The 17,220-nt window shown below is 45.0% G+C and overlaps 2 long non-coding RNA genes across 2 annotated transcripts in view; one reads left to right on the forward strand and one right to left on the reverse strand.

Annotated features, from left to right (window-relative positions):
- LOC104914703 overlaps positions 1–15,867 on the reverse strand; it is a 20,498-nt gene extending 4,631 nt beyond the window's left edge. The window contains exons 1-2 of the long non-coding RNA XR_796107.3: positions 14,012–15,867; positions 9,589–9,634 (exon numbers count right to left, since the gene is read on the reverse strand). This is a non-coding gene — a long non-coding RNA (uncharacterized LOC104914703). The remainder of the gene's footprint in view (positions 1–9,588; positions 9,635–14,011) is intronic.
- Positions 1–17,220, forward strand: part of LOC104914705 — a 29,936-nt gene that overhangs the window by 4,844 nt on the left and 7,872 nt on the right. The window contains exon 2 of the long non-coding RNA XR_796108.3: positions 12,211–12,329. This is a non-coding gene — a long non-coding RNA (uncharacterized LOC104914705). The remainder of the gene's footprint in view (positions 1–12,210; positions 12,330–17,220) is intronic.

A 17,220-nucleotide genomic window follows, 5' to 3' on the forward strand; every position in this document is an offset into this window, starting at 1 on the left:
TTTCAAAGAAAAGCAAGGCTTGTAGTAGGAGATATTCTTTCTTCTGACCTTTGATCATCATTTTGCCATCATTCCACAGATATTAATATTCAGAAATGTAAGGAAATCTTGCACTAGTTTAAAAGACCTGGGACAACTTCTATGTCAGCATTCAAACCAGGCTTCAGATTTTCCTGTAGTTTATGCAACCATCGACCTATCTACCTGGGATAGAAGGATGGATCCTACTGCTTCACTATTTTTAACATTTGTCTTCACCATATTACTATGTGGACTGAATACTAAGTACCTCATATAGAAATGAGAAATAAACCCAGTAGTCAAAGACTGGACTCTTCAGAACTTTCTTCTTCTGTACATGCAATACAGAAGGGTGATCTATTCAGGCTCCTAGATCTCTTTACTGGCCCTCAAAGCAACCCATCTTCCCAATTAATACAGTGTTCCTCTCATAGGAACTTCCACAGAAACAGCAAGAATTGGGTGGAATAAACCCAGATAAAAGTGACTTGACTTGTCCACTGTCAGGTTGGGAACCCATGGTAGGATTAAAAGTTGCACTCCTGTTTCCTTGGGTCCTAAGCTATTCCATTATGTTCAAATTATTTTGTTGGTTTGACTCCTTCCTGAACAAACTGGCAGGTGAGTTTCTTTTGGAAATTTATGAAAGATCTGCAAAGAATTAACAGATGAAAATCATGAGAAATGACAGCATCCCTAAGTGCCTTCCTGTACGGCCTATGGGAACAGGAGAATCTGTGTTAAGTTTGATAGGCTTGGAATTAAAGCTATGAACCCCCACAAAAGATAATTTCCTGATTTCATAAAGAGATCCTCCAGATGAAAATTGTTTTGCCTGAGATCATTTATCTGAGCAAATGGAGTCTAATAGGTACTCAGAGGACGTAAGTCAGACCCCTCCAGACACTGTTGCATTAGTTTACAGCAAGACTAAATTTGACCCAACCCATCTAACAGGATGTTTGCTAATCAAAATGTCTTTGAGGAATATTAAATGATTGCTTCTGCTCTTGACCATGTATTTCCTCAACAGATGAAGGGGGCAATTCCACAAAATTTTCACAGAGATTACTGAGTACTCTGCGGAAGACAAGACTAACTGGTGAAATACATGCAGTAATTGTCTTCGGCATCCCCATAAACTGTTGCAAGACAGAAACTCATTTTGACTCTGAAACTAAGCAAAATCAAAACTTGAGATGCAGTAACATAACCACTTGTACAGAAAGGGAAACTGCAAAGAAATCGGAAATGAGTAATTTTAGAATCTGTTTGTCAACAGAAAGAACAGTTTTGCTCATTTCCATTTTCTGTCCTGGGAGAGATCATCCCTCAGTCTTTAATTTCTTACCTAGAAACTCTTCTTCGTAAAATACAGGTGACATTCCTAGCACACCTCAGTTGATTCTGGAGTCAATCCTGTTGTTCATAAAGACCTTCATCTTCAGGACGTATATGCTAAGGTAACAGAAACACTGCTGAATTCTCACTGTCTACTACTGTGGGTGCTCCAGGTTCTGTGTAACATAAAAATACTGGAAATATCAGAAAACTTGAGAGGAGTTAATATTTTGGGTGCAAAGGAGAGGATGGGGGCTGGAATTAGTTCTCCAATTTCCTCCCTGTCTGATACATAGCTTGGCAATCAACTCAGAATCATGAGAATTCTTCCTTTTCCTTGACAACAGTTATAAACAGAGGCACTTGTTAGGATACGACTGCAGACATACGTGTTTTTGGCATTTTGATAAAGGGTCTCCATTGCTCGTTGTTCTGCTACCAAGAAAGTGAGGGCAATTTTATTTTTCCTGTATGTGTAGATAACAATTCCTGGAACCCCAGGTCCCCTCCCATTTCCCTTTTTCCTTTCCTGGCTTCTTTCCGCTGAGATTTGACAACACCAGCCTTAGGCTCTGGGTTGCCCTTAAAATCCCCTCTCCTGCTGCCCCTATTTGCATTTGGAATATATGGTAGTCCACAGAAGCCATGCTAATAGCTTTTGTACTGCATGCAGCATGACATCCATTCTGGAGGGCAGAAAGCAGCAGCACAGCTGTGAGAACAGCAGAGAAGGTTCTATGTTTTTGCTGAGGTTCTTCATGTAGTCTTCCTTAGGGAAAAGGTTTTGTAAAGGGAGCTGCTTAGTTTCCCATTCCCACAAGGAGTTAATGGCTGCTGCTCAAGCTAAGCCATTTCCCCTGGTTATCAAAGGCTGTCCTTCCAGCATGCTTTGCTGGCACGGAATGCCAGGATGCAGGATTAAAACAGAGATATTTGGAAAGTTTCTAAAATTCTAGCAGAAACTTTGTGTTGTAATAATGGTGCAGTTTTCCCATTTCTGATCAAGCTTTAGAAGCTAGCAAAACCTGTTTTCCTTGTTTAAATGTGATGCCTTGTGCTAGACTTCATATAACATTGGTTGGAAAGCCCTACCAAAGAAAAAGGCTTTGGTTCACACTACAAGCAAAATTTTGGTTGTGGTGAATGTAGTACAGCCAAAACAACACTGTTTCTCCAGCTCAGTGCCCAACAGGGAACTGCTTTACTGTATTTACATTTGCAGAGTAGTTTCTACCACACTTAGCGGCTTTTGGTCAATATTAAGTAGCGGCAGCTGCACCCACTCCATTATGTGAGTCCTAGCTCCCCATCACCTGCATTGTTAGATTACTTAGCCCTCTGTAACTTCTTGGTTGTATGGTCATGATAAGAGGAGTGCCAGTGTTATTAGTTGTCCAAAAATCATGTGCAGAGGACTTCCTAGAGGACTGTGCTGCATGTTCTATGAGAAAGGAGGCCCAATCCTTGTTTAGAAGTTGAACAGTGACAGCGGCAAGAGCCATAGTTAAGATAGCAGAGCACAGAGCAGCTCAGGTAGCCAGAAAAAAGGTATACATTGGTGTCACTGGGCACCAATTGGGAACCACGTGTACTTTCAGAAAGATTCAACCTTTTGAAAGTTTCTGAAGAAGGATTTTGTCAAAGCTAGCAATTAAGCCAGATCTCCCACTTATCTTCCCAGTGCTTAAATTGCAAGAATGCACTTGTTCCCTAATTGCAAAATAGCACCAAGGATGCGTGAGTGTCTCTGACAGTTAGATTGCTGAATGTTGGCATAATCAGCAAACCCCTTGACTGCAGGCTTTCAAGTGTCCAGATCAGCTCTGGAGTTTGGAGAGAAAAAGTATGTGAGGAGGAGAAATCTGGTGAGAAAACAAGCAGTAGCTAACAGTTCTTGCTGTCATGCTATGCTGTAATTTTTCTCTCCCCTTCATCAAATTAGGTAATTAAGGGAAGGTTATCCAAATTCAACTTATCGATTCCTGAGTGCCTCATACCTGTATTTAGTAAGGCAAGATTTGCACTGCCCTCTAGAAAGTCTGCAGTTCATGAAGGTCTGAACAGAGTCCTGGAACATATTGTGGCAGGGTTGTGCAACCTTTGCTTGTGCTGCTGCCTTGAGGTCAAGCAGCCTCTTTGGAAAAGCCACTTCTTGTACTCCCTGCACCAGCCACCAGCGCTGAGTGCATGAGCACCTTTGATGTCCCTTTTGTAGTGCCTCCCACCCAGGTATCTTCAAGATGCAAGTAAATATTAGTTATAAAGCCCTAATGCAATCCTGTGAAGTGGGTTGGGTTTCTCTCTGCCACACCAAGAGGGTTGAACAGAGGTGCCAAGCTGGCAAATGTTCTGCTCGAGATTAGACAACATTGCTGTGGAGCACAACATAATTGGTAGGGTATGGTATTGTTGTAAGTACTGCATCCTGCCTTCCAGTCCTTGCCTTTTACTGAAAGAGCTGAAGGATTGAGACTGAACTCTCTTAAAGCTCATGTGGCTTTTGCTGAGCCCAAGTGCAATGCCTCCTTCAGAAGGCATCTACCTGCCTATTTCCCTGCTGCCCTGATAGCATCGCTGCTTTTACGTTGAAAACCTCCTCTCAACTGCCACCCTGTCTCTCAGCAGTAGGAAATCAGATTTTCCATCCCTCAGCACCACTCTCTGCACTTTCATGTCTGAAGGAAGAGCTGGGGAAGGCATGGAAGTTTTTCTCTCTGTAGCAGTGACTCTATTTTCAGCTATAGCCTAACAGATTGCTTTGCTTTTCAGCCTTATCATCCTCTACAACCTTAATGCATGCAGCTACACAGGGTTACTATTAGTGACTGATATCACTGGCACTGTTGGCTGGGGCATTTAACACTAGGTGAACTAAATTCTCCTCTATACCACATCCTCATTACTCCCTTGGATTTTATAGAAACACAGAATCGTAGGAGTTAGAAGGGGACCTCTGGGGATCACCAAGCCCAACCCCCCTGCTAAGGCAGGATCCTTACAGTGGGCTGCACAGGTCACGAATATCAGTTATTATTTTATTATGCGGTTTTTGTTGTGTGTGTGTGTGTGTGAAACAGAAAATACAGAAAGTTTGCTATGTCAGAAAAAGACAAATGAAAGTGTCAGCTCCTGTCTAGGGCCAAGCCAATCAGAAGTTACCATGCACTAAGTGACCAACAGCTTTGGCCTGCTGGCATCATCATTCACTCTCCAGTCTCAGCCCCTTGCAATTACTGCATGTCATACTTTTAAAATCACTACATAGGAGCAGCTAGCTGGTTATATTTAGAGCAATGCTAGGTATGGAAGCACATATTTTAGCTTCTCTTGTTACAGAGACATGAGAGAATCAGAATGCTCCCCGCACATCAGCAAAGGAAAGTCTTCTTGGCCCTGCTGGTGAGGAAGGCTCTGGAAAGAATGGGTCGAGGAGCTGGGAGCTTACAGGATGTTTCCAAATTTCAGCACATGCAAAATAGCCTCCAACTAGCATGGAACTAAAGGAGAAGTTCTAAAATGTGCTACAAAGTCAAAATTGCACTCCACTCCTGGAATTCCAAACAATTTATTTTTACTTTTCCAATATTATGTTGAGAGTGGGGAGATCACTGAGGGTGCACCAGATGGTAAGTAGAAAATCTCTGAGGACTGAAGACCCCAGCATAAGCATCTGCTCCAAAACAAGCATCCTCCAGTTCAGGTTTCCCTAAGAAGATGGATCCAGGCTGGATGTGACTCTGTGCAGCCTGGTCTGGTGGCTGGCGACCCCACACGTAGCAGGCGGGTTGAAACTAGATGGTCATTATGGTCCTTTTCAACCCAGGCCATTCTATGATTCATTCTATGAAGCGCTTCCTCTTTAGCAGACTGGCCCAAATGAGAACGGCAGTGCACTGTGAGACTTCCAGGCTCTCAGGGCCACTGCCATACTGGGCAAACTGGACAGTTCTAGAGCGTGGGTCTGAACACTACCTCACAGTTGTACACTTTTTTTTTTTCTTCTGACTGTTATCAGCTATCTGATAGAAAGTGTTATTTGTCTCTGGGGATCTCACTTTGCATTCACAGTGGCCCACCAGCTGTGCAGACCTGCAAATAGCCTGTTACAAACACACCATAAAAACAAACACCTGCTCCCGCTTTTTTAATACTGCTGTCTCCTTCTATTGCCATTTTCTGGTTTTTATGTTTGGTACCTACCAGTCTGTCCACACACACGCATGCTCACGTACAGGCACAAACCAATTAGCACAAATCAATTAGCACGCCCTCTTTCCTGTGTGAATGCAGCTGTTCCTCGGGCAGACAGATTTCACAGACTGGTGACACCTCCGCAGCTTATTTTGGGAGCTGAAGGTTGATGTTTCACACGCTGGCCTCAAAATTACAAAAACAAAATCTCTGCTCTCAAATTCTCAGGCCTTGTTCTTCACACTTGCCAGCAAGCAATGCATGCAAATCCTCAGTGAGCAATAGAGGGTCAGGACAGGTCTTCCTGCGGGAAGGAGATGGAGACAGAACACAGAGCTTTAGGAAGCAGAACTGCAACAGAGATGCTTTGAGATCTCAGAGGTGTGACGTGCCCTGGCCACAACCTCCACAGAGGGACAGATGTCAACGCCTGGTCACAATGCCATTGAAAGCACACCAATGGCAGAGTGCACAAATGTAGGAAGAGTTGGTGGGATAGCACAAGGGGTTTGCAAACTGCCAGTTCTGGGACAAGGCCTGTGAGCTTCTCCTCTCACAGTGGTCTGAGTACTTGTGGTGCACTCATTAAAGAAATATATATTTTTCCTGTGATTTTTCAGCTAGTCACCACTATTTGATGAAGCTGCTCATTAATTATTGGCTACAGAAAGATATTTCCTTCTTCATCTCCCTGAAAGACAATCCATTGCCCCTCAGTACACAGCTCAACTCTAAATTGCACAGAAATTTAAGATAAAAATGCCATGTTTTCCACGGTGTTAAGTGGCTGGTCCGGGTTTCCATGCATACTGTTGTGTGCTCCGTCCCCTTCTCAGCTGCAATCAATACCATCCTGATTTCTTTATCATGCCTGATGTGGGATGGAGATGAGCAATCCTGTTCATACCTCAGCTTTGGCATTTTGATTCCCAAACAGCCCATTCACCAGTAGCATAAAAATAATGTAAAAACAAATACATCAAATAAATGTAGCTTGAAGACACCTCTATTACAACCCTGATCTGTATTCTATAAGCAAAATATGTACTGCGCATACAAACACTGGGCGAATGAAGGGATATGGGTATTAACACTGACATATCAAGCGGTTCCTTCATAAGACCATATTATCTCTGCAATCACCTAGAAGCATTTGCATTTCACAGACCACGTTTTCCAAACCGCACCTCTCGCCATTGCCTCTTACTATTCTTGGCTGATGTCTAGGCAAAGAACGAGGCCAGGTGGGCGGTTTCAGACCAGTAGTGGGAAGTGGTTGGAGCTGATAGCTGAGGGTCTCCTTCTTTGAGGGTTCTGGGGAGGTTCTGCTGCTGTTGGATGCAAAGCAACACTGCTGCAAGGTTGTGTGTTCAACATACAGGGACGGCAAGTCACCAGGCAGGAAAAGGTCAGATGAATCATGAGCAGAATTCAGCCTGCTCTTCCCATGGGGTGGGGTGACTTTTTTCACGATCTGGTATTGCTTCTTGCAAAGTGTTTATCAGGATTCCTGTTTGCAGCACTCCACTCACAGGGCACAATTCCTGACTGAAGTCACACGGCATTTTTATATCCCTCATCAGATGAAAACTGCATACTGGAGAGGGAGGTTTAAATAAGCCACCCATTCTGCAAACTGCCTCCTCATGTAGTTGTGCTGACCGAACAATACAGCACCAGCAGCTCAGAAAGTTTGAAAAACACCATAATCAATTAATGGATTTTTTTCACTATCGACCCACTCCTAAATCCTGGCTGCTAGTTTCAGATGGGGCAGTTTATAACGCTAATAAAACAAAACACCGGTGTAAATCATCCCTGCATCAGTTCAGCAAGCTGCTTCCACATACCAGACAGGCTCCAGGCCTTCACTGGGTGCTTTGGACTCTAGCACAAGAGAATTTACATTCTCTTTGCAGTTCCAATGAGACACCTGCTACTTCTCCTAAGTCACTGTGATGACACTTGCTCTTAAACAATGCATGTACCACTCAGGGTACTTTATATGATAAAACAAAAACCCAACCCCTCTTTTTCAAAGCAGGAGAACACCTTTGGCTTGAAGACAATTTATATGACGCTGCACAAAAACACAGCTGACATTTTTATAATCCTGGATTTTTTACCTACAGATAAGCAGAACAGGAGGTGACTGGGACATACATGCAGGATGTGGGAGGTTAGAGTTAAGTTCCTAGTCTGCCAGGGGAAACATGATCCACTGCTCCCACCTCTTGCTAGGAGCGTCCCTACACTCTATCTTCCATCTGTCCCAGGCTGTGGGTGCCCGCAATATGCTGTTGCAAAACACTCAACTGTTTCTTGGCAATGGGAGAAGAAAACAAGGGAATGTCCACGTGAAGGCAGAGACACATGCATTTGTACTTGGTAAATAGGTAGGCATAGTTTAGTTAGAGAAATAAACTAATTTAGCATTCAGTTGTATGTCTCTCCTAGCACACCTCGACCACTGGAGTAATTGAGCCACAATCAAAGGAACAAAACCATGGAAAAGGATCTTGCCTACACCTGTGGAAATCCTTGTGGCCTGTCTGAGGCTTTTTCTGATGCTTCACCTTCAGTAATGTGAGAGTTCAGGACACAGAACCATAGAATCATTATAGTTGGAAAAGACCTCTAAGACCACCTAGTCCAACCATCAGCCCATCACACCAGAGCCATCCTGAATTTTATCTTCAGAACATCACTATGATCTTTGCATTCACAGCTGCACACTTCACATGCCTATAAACTGGCACAAATGAATTTCAAGTTTAGAATCTTTCTGCAAAAGTAAGCCTATCAGTACCATGTAATAGGTTGCCCTGTAAGGGGCTCATTTACAACCTCCTACTTTGTGGGTACTCTAAACATCACAGCAAGCACGTGCAAGAGAATGAGAGAGACAAGATCACCTCTCTTTACTATTTAAGACACAACACTTATACTAATGTTAATCGAGTAATTATTTCTCTGTAAGGAAAGGATCTGTAGATAAACTCCAGCCCACTATCGGAAATGGTTCTGCTGGCATCAGTCATAGCTACTTCCAGAACAGGTGTCACGAAATATTTCTCAATTATTAATAAGCCTGAAGCTGGGTGAATATGTATAGTCATGTCACAAGGGAAACTGGTATATTAGAAAACTCCTGAGTTAAGCAGGATTGCCTGATAGCAAGTTGGAAGCGCTTCCTGTTTGTGAGGTGTGAATTTGTACCATCCTGTTGATACAGCAGGGCTGAGACGTGGGGAGTAATCAGCTCACAGAACAAGGCCTGATCCAAACCTCATTAATGGATCAGGAATTTTTTTCCCCATCTCTCCCACAGACACAGAAGGAACCACAAAGGGAATTAGTGCTATATCAGTTGGTGCCAAGAAGAGAAATGTCCTCTCTATCCAAAAGCCCTGTTCCCAAGACATAAGCCAGCTGACGAAAGTTTAAACTCCTTTGGGCTCCCTCTCCTCACCCACCCCAGGTTTGTGTGCCCTTCTGATCTGTTTTCTGGGCTGTTATTTTCCATCTTGACTTTAAGCCAGCATGGAAAAACTTCTCATGGAACACTGCACGACTGTATTCTCTTTAGACATGCTACTGACACCGTTCTCATGTATAAATAGGGCCACACATTCTGAAGAAAGGTCTTCCAGGGTGAATTTTACCTACCACTTGTAGACTGTGGAGAGTCACTACACATAGCCTCTTATGTCTGCCTTCCTCACACAGCTACAGTGTGTAACAGCATCTGAGCAGAAATGAAAATCAGCCTCTTGAGTGCCACTGCGAACAGGCAAAGCTGCCATACACCCACCCATCATTGGGATGTAGGCATTTCTACAGAAAAGTGGTGCCTAAATCACTTGGCAGATCCTGTGCGCAGTATTTATAGAAAAATGACATCTACTCACATTTATGGTGTTGCATGAATGGATAAAAATGTTTGAAGCATATATTGCTGGACAGGCGTGTGTGCTTTGCTGGAAGTCTTGCTTTGCTGGTAGTCTTAGCATCTCCACATCTATAAATGCTCACCTGTGATTTGAAGCATGGAGTCATTTCCAGTTTCTGGCAGCAGAACCTTAAAAAGAAGAGGGGGAGTAATTATATGCGAGAAAACAGATAGCCCCATGAAAAGAGAAATTAGGGAAAACCCACACTCCTAGTTTGCTCTGGAAGAGCTGCAAAATAAGTGTTTTCTGAGACCCAGGGAGGGTGAGTTAGGAAAAGAGTGAGAGATCTGAGAGTACTGACTGAACTGGGATCATCAAAGATGGAGGGCTGAGCTCTGACCTGGCACCTTTGGAAGCCATGCTAATGAAAGCTTTATGCACTGAGTAGCTATGCATTTAATTTGAGAGACCTGGGCAGGCTCTTTAACTGTTATCTTGGAGCTAAAAAGTCACACAATCACTTCCTCGAACAATGATTTGTAGTCAGACTGTGTTCATGTCAGTTGAAGGCAGATCACGACCTCCCAGAGGACTTCAAAGATAAGATAACAAGCAAACATACAAAAAATGTGGTCTACCTTGAATTCCTCTGGAGGGTCAGCAAGGCACTGCAAAGCCAGCTTTGGGCTGAATGAGCTGACTTACCCTTCAGTAAAATATGGCTTTCTTTCTGCAAACCTCAGTACTTCGGAAAGGAGAGATGCTTGGGACAATCTAGTCTTTGGAGCAGAGGGGCAAACAGCACCTCCACATTGACATTTTCATGCGTGCAATCTGCTGTGTCCAGGGAACAGCACTGCTTGACCTGCACCACATTGCAATGCAGAAAATGGAAGTGGGGTGCAGGGTCAAAGCAAGGGTGCTGTACTACCCAAGAGCAGCCAGGGTTGGGTGGGGAAGGAAGGAGTAAGAGAAGCAAGGCAAGCAGAAGATGGTTCATCGGATTGACACCTTCTCAGCTCTTGGTGGACACGAAATTTAACTCTGACTCTCAGATTTTAGTCCTTCTTCCCAAACCTGGCCAAGCCCTGCTGACACTTGTTTATGTTTTAGGAGCCTTTGCATCACCTGGTGGCAGTGAGTCCCATAGTTTAATTACACATGTTATGAAAAAGCTTTCATTTGCATTTATTTCAAATCGGCTCCTTAGTAATTTCAAAGTTCCCATTCTGTCCTATCTAATCTGGAGGATGTGTGCCCAGTGGGTAGACCACAAGACTGGATCTCTGAATTAATTCTATTTCCATCTCTGTCATTCTTCTAAAAGAGAAGGTATTATTATTCATTGGAGAGAGCTTCACCTTCACCCAGCTCAATTAAAATTACCCCAAGCAAATAGTGATCTGGAATTTGGACTTAAATGATGTAGATGAATCTACTGCTCCCTGTACACCTGCAGAGGACAGGTAGAAGCTAAACTGGATAATAGAGGCAAAAATTTGATTTTATACTTCCAATGCCTGGATCGATTGGTGGAATTGAAACTGCTGCCATCATGTTACAAAACAACTTCTCACACAATAGCAGATCCCATTACACAGCAGAATCCCTGCAGTCAGAGAAAGATAAGTCAAGATCCCACATGAAAAGGAAGGATGTGTAATTTCTAAAAACAGCAATTTACATACTGGCCTAAGAACCATCTGTCTATCGAGCTGCTGTAATTGTGCAATTTGCTCCTTCTATTGACACATCTTCCTGTAACTGGTGTCTTTCCAGTCAAATACCACCAAAAAAAAAATAAAATAAAAAATCAGCTAGGCCAAAGAGAGCTTCATAACCCGCCTGAAACCACACAGCTGAGAGAGGGAGGAGGAGATGCTCACAGATGTAAAGGAGGTGCTCAGATTAAAAAGACATAAGTGTCGATGTTAATTACAGTCTGGGCAACATGCTAGTCCTGGCAGCTGATCTCTCCCTTCTCTTGGCTTGGTGTGAGGACACCAGGGGTAGCAGGAAGAAATGGGGCCTGGGCTGTGTTGGGGCTGGCGGCCATGCCACCACGCGTGGCTGGAGCTGGCCAGGCTGCATTCCCCCATGGGGGTGAGGGCCAGGAAGGGTGCGTGCGAACCTACCCAGCAGGCCTGGGATCAGGGACAGCCGCCACTGGGATTCCTCAGGGCTTTCTCAGCTTCCACTGTCCTAAAAAAGCCATGCCAGTGAGGTACGCTCAAGAATCCCCACAGACTCTCCATTAAGTCGCTAATTGGAGCTAATTATTGTGATGATGATTTATGAGAGGTGATAATGTGCTTGGTGTGAAAGAGACTGCAGAGCAGCACCAGTCCCCAGCCAGAGGCCCTGGTGACTGAGGGACGTGCAAACATCACAGCCAGCATCTCTGGAAAGGCAGCATTTCCCCAAAAGCACCTTGTGATGTGGGAAACAGCACAGGGAGAAGGGAAATGGGCATCTAGGACACTCGGGCCTCCCACCAGCGGTGCTGTGCTTCTGCTTCCTTCTGATAGAGGAGAGGCACCTCTATCACCTCGGGGTGTGTTCCCAGCAGGAGCAGAGGAGTGGAATGTCACCATTATCTGAGTGGTATTAAAAGCCTCTCCTCCACCCACGAGCTCATCAGGGGAGACCCAAGTGCACAGGCGCTGCCTGACAAGTGTAAGATTTGCATGATTCATGGCTTGTGTTCTTTTGCATTTGCATTTTTTTCTGCCTGAAGACCTTTGCTTCTTTTTTCTCCCTGTAGAAAACAGTAATCTTCACCATGGCTGGCTGCACTGCACAATTCCCTTTTCCCCCACGGCCAAGATCTACACACATTTCCCAAGGTATTTTAAAGATGGGCTGGCTCTGCACAGCACTCAGGTAAGGAGGGAAAGAAGATGAACAGGGTTGTTTGCTTGTTTTCTGGCAAAGCGGACTGAGCCACTGAACATATCCCCCTGTTTAGGCTATACAAGGCTCTTCTCCCTCCTCAGATAGCTCTCTGCCCTGGGATAGGGCAGAAGGAGGGCAGCTGTCTGTGGGTCAGGCCACAAACCACAAACTCAGTCACTCCTCAGCCGACAAGTACCTGACAACCACCATCTCCCCATCTTTGGAGAGTCATTTCTCTTACAAAAAATGTTCCCCTGCTCCTTCTCCTGTAAATGAAATGGGCTAAATCAGTGCTGACATCTCCTACAGAGCCCCTTTCTCAGAGTGCTGTCCAAATCATTGAAAGTATCATTTTTTTACACAATTTTATTTCACAGCCTAAAATAAATAGAGGAGAGAGGGCTTAAAATTCAGTTGACAACAGCACGTTCTGTGGTAAACGAACTCTCTCCAGAAACATTTGCAAATCTGCAGCAAGGCCTCATGCATCAGACTGCACAGGAAAACCAAGCAAGGGCCTGGCAACAGAGAGATTTATTTTTTTCTCTCTTTTTTTCTCCTTTTATACAATTCAGTCCAAAAGGAGAAAAAAAGGCTAATAATATGCAATGACAAAATTCACTCTGTAAAGTCAAGCGAGGAGTGGCTTAATTCTCAAGAAAGAATGTGGTTAAAGTCCACAGCTCTGAGCAGGGGCTGTTCCCCTGAACCAGGCTGTCCCTGGGAGGCTCTGTGCCCTCGGCCAGGCCCTCCCCATTCAGCTCACACAGCCACTGGGAACAGACCCGGGGGGAGGAAGGCTGGCCAGGATTATTTTTAGCCTGACAGCGTCCCTTTAAAGTCCTGCACAATACATCAATCTGTGGTGAATCCATGCCTGAGCAAAGACTGATAGAGAGTTTGTTTTAAAAATTGAATGCAAATAGATGGCAGTTCAAAGTTCAGCCTGCGGGCTGCCGTCTGTTTGCCCTCTGTGCTATAAAGATTGATCACGCCCTATGGGAAGGCGGTCAGAAGGAAAGCCGGGTCCTGCTGGACAACCCCTAATTTTCACGTCTGTTATCCAGGCCTTGCCTCATCAGGCCAGAGCAAGATTGGGCAGATACATGAGGGATGCTTCACATTGCCTTCCCGTGACAAAAATGGGCCCTGGAGCGAACGTGTCACTTGCCACAAGGAAGGACACAAAGGGTGACACATCTGTGATATGGGAGTAGAAGAAAAAGATGAACACACCCATCATGAGTAACTCAACTGGTAGCTTCTGCATGCCCCTTCGACATTGCACTTGTGGAAACTTTGCTCCAAATTGCAAAATGTCACAAGCCACAAGGTTACTCGCTCAAAATGCTCTATTTAAACACCAATGGTTTCACCACATCACCTCAATAACTTGAACAGATGTTGCACAGCATCTTTCTGAGATATCATCAGACTTGCTGTGGAAAGCCCATCAGGTACACTGTGAGCACAAAACACATCCCACATGTTTTCTGGTGGGGCTTTCTCCTGCATATTGCTTGCAGCGGAGTGAGGTGGCCCCGCTGCTCCTTGGGTGCAATGAGCAGGTCAGGAAGGAGCCAGGCAAGCTCTGCCTTGGAACTCACAGGCCAACATTCTGCCTGAAATGATGCACTCAGATGTGGCAAGCTTTGTTTAAAAACAGGTACCTTCAGCCAGGAGTCCTCAGAGACAATAATGCATCTGTTTGACTTCCTCAGTGGATCAGCTCCATGTTAATCATTGCTCCTGCTCCCTCTCTGCAGCTCTCCCTGTTTGTATGCTTGCTAAAAAAAATGTAGCCAGCCTTCCCATCAGTGAGCGGCTTGGGACACGTTGCCTGGAGTGTGACCTCCAAGTGGGCTGGGATTTGAATGTGAAACCCGCCCAGTTTGATCTGGCAGGAACTGCCGTGCTGCACAGCATGTACATCTTTAGTAAGAAGGCATGCCTTCAAACCCAGCCTTTTCAGAGGACTGTCTAAGTTGTCATCTGCCATCTTCCCAGAGAAAGATCTAAAATTAGAGAAAAGCTGCCCTCCACTGCTGGAGAACACTGCTGCTGACATATAAAAGCAGAAAAAAAACTTCAAATAAAGGTCTTCTGCTAAGGCTCACGTAACAAGCAAGAAAGGCTTTGGGTTTCTCCTGTCCAGACTGGCGTTTGTGGGGATCTGATTTAAATAGACAGCTACAAAACCAGTGCTCATCTTTGTCTGCCTAAACGCTTGTACTTTGCCTGTCATCATAAGCCCCATTACTTTAATGGAAATTTACAGATTCAAGGGTTTTTCTTTTAAGTACCTTTCTTAGAAATCCTGTGGGATGCCAGGACACCCTAATCTTTTCAATAAATCAGTGAAATAGAAAGAAATCCCCCAAGAGGAAGCAATGGGGGAGACTCTCCATGGTGGCTGTGACAAGACATGGACGCTGTTCCCAGAGAAGAAAGGATCAGTCTGTAACTGCAGCTCTGCAGACCTGGTCAACCATGCCACGCAGCCTCAGTCACTGCTCAGCCACCCCAGTCTGCATTCTGTCCCCACTGCTATGTGGTGTTTATCCTCTGCACAGGAATTAGTAGGTTAGCAGGGTTGGGCTGCTCTGATATTCAGGAAAATAGTATGGAGTTGCACCAGGAGAGGGTCAATTTGGGGGTTAGGAAAAGGCTTTTCACAGAGGGCAGTGGGTATGGAACAGGCTGCCTGGGGCAGTGGGCACAGCCCCAAGTGCCGGAGTTCAAGGAGCATGTGGACAACATTAGGGTCTGATTTTTGGGTGGTGCAATGTAGCCAGGAGCTGGGCTCGATGATCCTTATGGTTTTCTTCTAACTTGGGAAATTCTACGGCTATGATATACCATCAGTCCAGGAGCCTCAGGAACTCCCTGTGGTGCTGATGGCATACCAGAGCATGTGAATCCAGGTGAGAAATGAGTGCAAACCTTCTGTTACCTGGAGGCAAAGAAGACACTACAAGAGCACAGGATTAGGCTGCAGGTGAGAAAGGATGGCAGGCAACATGCTGCTTTACTTCTAATCTGTGCATCCTAGCATGCCCCAAAATCAGAGATCCTGCTCTAACATCGTCCGCTGCCACAATTCACATCAAAGAAATCAGAAAATAAACTTCCTTTTTTCTTCTCTCTGCTCTATTTCCAAATCCCTAGCACCCTGCGAGAAAAAAAAAAACTGTTTTCCAGACTATGAACCCCAAGTTTGTGAACCAGCACGGCAACAAGAGAAGGAATAAAATTTGCAGCTGGGCTGTGAGTGCAGTTGACATAGGCACACTAGGTATCCCACAGGAAACAGACTATGAAAAGTGGGATTTCATGGGAGAAAGTACTGGGAAGCTAATGGGGAACAGGATTGGATTGCTGGAGTTAAAAGGGACCAATCTGTCCAAGGCAGGAGCAGTGGACATTTGCTGTCTTGAACTATTAAAGTGCAACCAGGATGGCTTATCGTCACCTGGCATCATCCCAATGCTGGTATTACTGTTGTTTCTGCAAATGGATTGGATTGAGTTATTAAAAGGTATAGCCAAAAGTGCATAAACTTTTAGCATCAGCAACATTTTAGACCTGAGACAAAAGGCAAAGAATACATTGGGAAAAAATCCATTTACTGCCTTAGTTTTTTCCTCCAGGACTGACCTATGGGAACAGTCTCACAGGAATCCAAACTATCAGCACAGCACAGCCACTTATATGCTACATAGCAGGAAAAATGGGACATGTTGCTTAAAGTGAGAAACATAAATACCGGTGAGTCTGTGCTGGCTCAGCGTGGTGTTACTGCAGGGCAGGGCTGAGGAAGATTTGCTCCAGAGCCACGTCCCATCCCTCTCCTCTTTCTTCTCTCTTGTGTTAATTGAGGTCTGTATGTCACAAACAAAACTGGATTCAAAATGGGTTATTTATTTTAAGCCAAGCCACTCAGATGAAGCTCTTAGAATGTCCGCAGACTGAAATACCTGATCCTTAATCTCGGTTTAGCCCCTGACTTTGCACTTGATTTAGGACGATGCAATCCAGTGCTCTGGAGTGGCTTCAGAAGCAGTCCCAGACTCTGAGGCCGTGAGCCAAAGGCTAATGGCTCTTTCAGCAGGTCAGTGGAGCAGCAATAAGGAGAGAAACTAGCAAATGTGCATGGGTCCAAAGCATGGCATTTGCTTGCAGGTACTGCTGCTGAGAGCTGGGTGTCTCACTGGAGGTGGCAGATATCTGCCCTGAAGAGATCAGACAGTTGGACTAGATAGCTTTTGAGGGTCTCTTCCAACTGAACTATTCTCCTCTCCTTTCTTTTCCTTTCCATTCTATTCTTTTCTGGCTGCTCTTTGGGCAGATTATGGCTGCCCTCAAAGGTGTTCACAACTGAACCATACAGTTAGTACGGTTTCCATGTCTCCTGATGACCCTTTCGCAGCAGTTTGTCTCAGCTGGGATACCATGGCGTAAATACTCTTCTGCCAACCTCCCTTTGGCTTGCTCTAGCTTCCCAGAGTGTGCCTCAGCTTGCACAGGGAGCAGATGCCTCGGGGGAAGGAGATGTGCAGCCCAACAGAGGTTCCCCTTCTGGTCCAAACACCATGGCTGATCCCAAGCTGTCACAAAACCACTCTGGCAAGAGAAAAGGAGCAGAGCTGACATAGTCTTGAAAATCTGTCCCACGGATAGTTTGCTCACACTATTGAAATCTTTTGCTGCTCTTACAATGACCCTGCATGCACAGAGACGCTCTTGTCCCCTTCTGTTCCCCAAGGGCACAGACTCTCACCTACCCGGAGAGCTGCCATGAGTGCCATGATTAGCACCAATGGGGTGCAGAGGCCGTGGCAGGGTGGGGAGCTCTGGGCACTCAAACAAAGGGAGAAGT

The sequence above is a fragment of the Meleagris gallopavo genome, chromosome 1 (genome assembly GCF_000146605.3).
Source record: "Meleagris gallopavo isolate NT-WF06-2002-E0010 breed Aviagen turkey brand Nicholas breeding stock chromosome 1, Turkey_5.1, whole genome shotgun sequence".
NCBI classification, from domain to species: Eukaryota; Metazoa; Chordata; class Aves; order Galliformes; family Phasianidae; genus Meleagris; species Meleagris gallopavo.